The sequence below is a fragment of the Lygodium microphyllum genome, chromosome 24, assembly GCF_053477565.2.
Source record: "Lygodium microphyllum isolate KBCC chromosome 24, Lygodium_microphyllum_v1.1.10, whole genome shotgun sequence".
In the NCBI taxonomy this organism is placed as follows: Eukaryota; Viridiplantae; Streptophyta; class Polypodiopsida; order Schizaeales; family Lygodiaceae; genus Lygodium; species Lygodium microphyllum.
The window spans coordinates 90,782,122-90,787,203 of record NC_141158.1 but is presented as its reverse complement, the minus strand read 5'-3'; positions in this window follow the sequence as shown (position 1 = coordinate 90,787,203).

The window sequence follows — 5,082 nt, the reverse complement described above, 5'->3', positions numbered from 1 at the left end:
TGCATACCCCTTGACTACTAATCTTGGCTTGTATCTGTTCACAGAACCATCTGCATTGTGCTTCACCTTATAAACCCACTTACAGCCAATTGCATTTTTACCTTTAGGCAAAGGTACCAATTCCCATGTAGCATTTGCTTCCAAGGCATCCATTTCTTCATCCATGGCTTTCTCCCATTTTTCTTTTCCCATGGCTTGCTCAAAAGAAGTGGGTTGTGGTTCCTGTATCACTTTGACCATATATGCATAGTGAATGGCTGTAAATCCATCATATTTCAGCCTATCCATAGGATACCTAGCTCTCTAGACCTGCGCAAAGTAGGTTCACTCCCAGGTGCTCTCAAAACATCCCTGGTCTTCCTTACTCTAGGTGTAACAATAGAAGGATTACCCAACTCATCATCAATGCTTTGTTCTGAGCCACTGGATTCACCATCCACATAAGAGTGACCTGCATTCACATCAAACATAGGCTAATCAACCTTCTCTTTTCCTTTTCGTGATACCTGCATACCACTATCTGCATTACTTTGAGAAGATTCTCCTGATCTCAATCTGCCTGTCCATGGCGAAGAATGTGAACCACTGCTAGAGGACGCTCCAGGTCCACTAATATTTTGTGACTGCTGCTGTGAATTCTGTGCAGCATTACCATTTTGTGCATCTACATCATCAATCACATTTACTGGTTTATACCAGCTACTCATCTCATCAAAAACAACATCTCTGCTCACTGTAAACTTACGAGTAGAAGGGTTATAGCATCTATACCCTTTTTGCTGCAGAGAGTAACCAATAAAGATGCACTTCTCAGCTTTTGGATCCAACTTGGATCTCAACTCATCTGGCACATGTACATAGGCAATGCAACCAAAAATTTTCAAATGAGAAATATCTGGTTTCCTACCAGTATACCTCTCCTCTGGAGTCATTCCATGTATTGTTGCAGTGGGAGTCCTGTTCATTATGTAGACTGCTGTAGCAACTGCTTCAGCCCAATAAAAATCTGGCAAGTCTTTTTCGTTGAGCATGGCACGAGATACCTCTCCAATATGCCTGTTTTTTCTTTCTGCAACTCCATTTTGTTGTGGGGTATGACTGCATGAATATTGCTGCTTTATGCCATGCTCCTGTAGGAACCTTGCAAACTCATTTGAGAGGTACTCTCCCCCTCCATCTGACCTTAGGCATTTTATTTGTAGGCCTGTTTCTTTTTCAACCATAGCTTTAAGAGTTTTGAAATGCCCAAAAACTTCACTTTTCTTTTTCATAAAATACACCCAAACTTTTCTGCTATAGTCATCAATAAAACTGACAAAATAATGACAGCCTCCAAGAGATGCAGCTTTAGTAGTCCACACATCAGAGTGGATTAATTCCAATGGCTTCTTACTCTCTTGAACATGTCTAGGAAATAGTTTCCTTGCCTGTTTTCCAAACTGACAGGCTTCACATACCTTATGCATTTCTGCAACCTTGAATTTGGGCAATCCTGCAACAATATTTTGGGCCTGCATTGATTTAAGTCGCTATACATTAACATGACCAATGCGTTTATGCTAGATATCAATATCTGCAACTACACCGGTCCCATGTGCAAACATTGCTGCACTCAATTCAGGCGTGTCTGCATCCAATGTAAACATTCTGCCCTTCTTCTTTCCTTTTGCTATCAAGCGACCTTTATTTTTCATATCCTCAACAAAGCATCCATGAGGATTAAATCTTACCTGCAAGCCCTGCTCAACCATTTGACCAACAGAAACCAGATTCTTGGTGATATTCGGGACATGAAATACATCGGACAGGTACTTCTTTTTCCCATCCTGCATACACAAGGGAATTTTTCCAATCTACACAATAGGATGTGCAGTATCATCACCAGTCTCCACAAATCCTGGTTTTTCCATTTTCCTTGCATCCTCCATCCATTCTGCATGACCTGTCATGTGGTTTGATGCACCCGAGTCAACATACCATACATCGTTGCTTTCTTCTGCACTTGTCATAGAATTATTCATGTGCTACACCATAAACAAATGCTCATTTCTGTCATCACCCTGTCTACTAGAAGATGCATAATTTCCTTGTTGTAGTTTTCCATTCATGATGTCATTCTGCTTTTTATAGCAGTCTTTAGCCATATGACCCATTTTACCACAGTAGTAGCATTCAACATTACTGTTTGCATTTTGGCCTCTTTGCCATCCACCACGACCTCTTTGGCTCCCCCTGCCTCTAGGGTTACCACGTCCTCCTCCATAGGACTGGTTTTCTTGAGTTTACTGCATATTCTGATTTCTACCACGGCCTCCAAATCGGCCTCCTCTACCTCTGCCTCTACCTCTTCCAGCATTTGAGTAGAAGACAGCTTCTTTTGAAGTTCCTCCTGAAGAAGATGCACCACCATTTCTCTGCTCCTCAGAAATTAGAAGAGCAATCAACTCCTCAAAGTCAGGAAATCTTTCACGAACTGAAATGGATGTCTGAAACTGTGCATAATCCTTTCCTAGATCATTCAAGGTCACAGAAACTAAATCATCATCATCCACTGGCGACCCAATGGAAGCAAGTGCATCTGCAATCTTCTTCACCTTCATGTGGTAGTCATTGATGCTCATATTTTCTCTCTGCACATTATGCAACTCTTGCTTGAACTATATTTTCTTGGCTTGCGTATTTGTGCTATACATTTTTGACAAAGTATCCCATGCCTCCTTTGGCGTACTTGCATCTTGAATATGCACAATCATAGAGTCTGAAATGCTGATAGACAGCCAGTACATAACTTTCCTGGCTCTCTCATGCCATGCTTTAAATGCCTGCATTTGCTGTTGATTGGGAACATTAGGAAGAACTGGTTCTTCTTCATTTCCTGCAACAAATTCCCAATATCCTTTTCCCATGAGGAAGTTCGTCATTCTAAACTTCCATGCTTGGGAGTTGTTCTTGTCAAGCTTTTCAGTGACAATCTGTGAAAGAGAATCAGACGCCATTACAGAACACTGCAAAAAAAATTCTGTCACTGCAAAAAACACAGCTTCACCCTCACAAGGGAAAATCTGCAAAACTGGCGAAAGTGGTATTTGACCACACAGTCACTTCCTAGTGACGATTTTGCATCAACATGCAACAGGGATGATTCTGTAACTCCCAATGTCTCTGCGCACAAGCATACGATGCAATTTCTACAGTAGCTTTTCACCAACCTATAGAACAGTGGCTGCACGGCATAAAACTGGGCCTTTTCCTAAGTGCGTGCAGAAAACTTCCGCCTCCAAAACAGGCCCCGAAATGGCCTCAAATAAAAAAAACAAGGTCGCCAAGGGCTAAAGGCCTCTTTCGCAGCATATACTGTCCTCTTGCTTCACCGCGAAGGGCATCTCAACCTGAGACAATGCACTCCTGCACTTTCTGGCTGTGCTACCTGCAGAGATCTACTCCCAAAACAGAAAATGAAAGCAACACTACTCCTATTACCAGAACATCGCGAGCTTGGCTTGCTTTCTTGAGCTCCTTACCACGAACAAGGCTCTGATACATGTCAAGATTGTGGGAGAGAAGGAAGGAGTCTCACTTGAAGCTTTCTTGCTTGCACAATGGGGGAATACACACAAGGGTGGAGGCTGAAAATAGTTTTTCTCTTCTTAGTTGTGTAAGCCAAAAGAATTCTAGTACAAAGAAATAGAAGAACCCTATATATGGGTCTCAAACCAAACTCAACTAACTAAGGTGGCATACTAACTGAGCCATGAACTAGAGTAGATAAGGATAGTTGTCATCTAGCTATTATTCATGGGCGATGTACCAACCGCATTTGCAACTAACAAGTCGGTGACATAAATGCACAACGGTCACCCTGGCATATCACGAGTGGAGCTCAATATCTCAACACGTGGAAGGTGATGGTTCAATCTAGGGCTCGTAGGATTGGTGCTGTGGTTAGAGCCTTCTTGAACTCTTTGTATGCCCTTTGGCATGCTTCAATCCATTCGAAGACTATAAGCAGCTTGTACAATGGTCTGGCGATCAATGCATAATTGAGTACAAACTGCCGATAGTACCCGGTATGGCCTAGGAAGCATTGAGCTCCTTTGGAGTTTCTTGGGGGGGGGAAGGTCAACAATGACCCTGACCTTTGAGAAGTCAGTGGCAATGCTGTTCTTTGACACTACGTGCCCTAGAATACATCCATGCTTCACCCAAAACTGGCACTTTAAGGGGTTCAAGGAGAGGCGGTATAAACGACACCGCTTAAAGACTGCTCGGAGTTTGTCTAAGTATTCGATCCATATCAATGGACACAGAGGTCGTCGACAAAGACTTCTAACTCCTTGCGTAGCATGTCCTTAAAGATGGTGCACATGAGGTGTTGGAAAGTGGCAGGGGCATTAGTCAACCCCAAGGGCATGACTATGTACGCAAAGACATCCCACTTAGTGGTGAAGGCAGTCTTATGCCTGTCAGCAAGATGCACTTGCACCTGGTTTATCCTGAGAAGCCATCCAGGAAACTGTAGGCTTCCTTGCCTACCACTCTCTCCAGCATGTGCTCAGTGTACGACAACGGATAATTGTCCCTCTTGATGGTAGTATTCACCTTCTTGTAATTGACGCACACTCGAATTTTTCCATTTTTCTTCATTACGATGACTATGGGCGATACCCAGTCCGTGTGCTCAATTTCATAAATGAATCCTGCTCTCATTAGCTTATCGATCTTCTCCTTGATGGCATGAGCATGTTTAGGATTCATAGGGTATTGCTTGACCGGTGTTGCATCTGGCATCATGGGTATGTTGTGGGCCATGACGCTTGGGTCCACCCCCTTAAGCTCTCCTAAGGACTAGGCGAAGATGTCTATGTACTCTCACAAGAGAGTGACAAGACTTGTTTCTTCTTCACTAGTCAAATCATCAGCAATGAAGACTGGTTTGGGTGGTTCCCCCTCTTGGGCTAGGCCCACCTCCTTGACCTTGGCTAGTCCCTCGATCAGTTCACTTGTTTGTGCTTGATGTTTGGCACCTAACAGCACTACTACCCTATCCCCCTTTTTGAATTTCATGAATTGTTTAGGGAGATC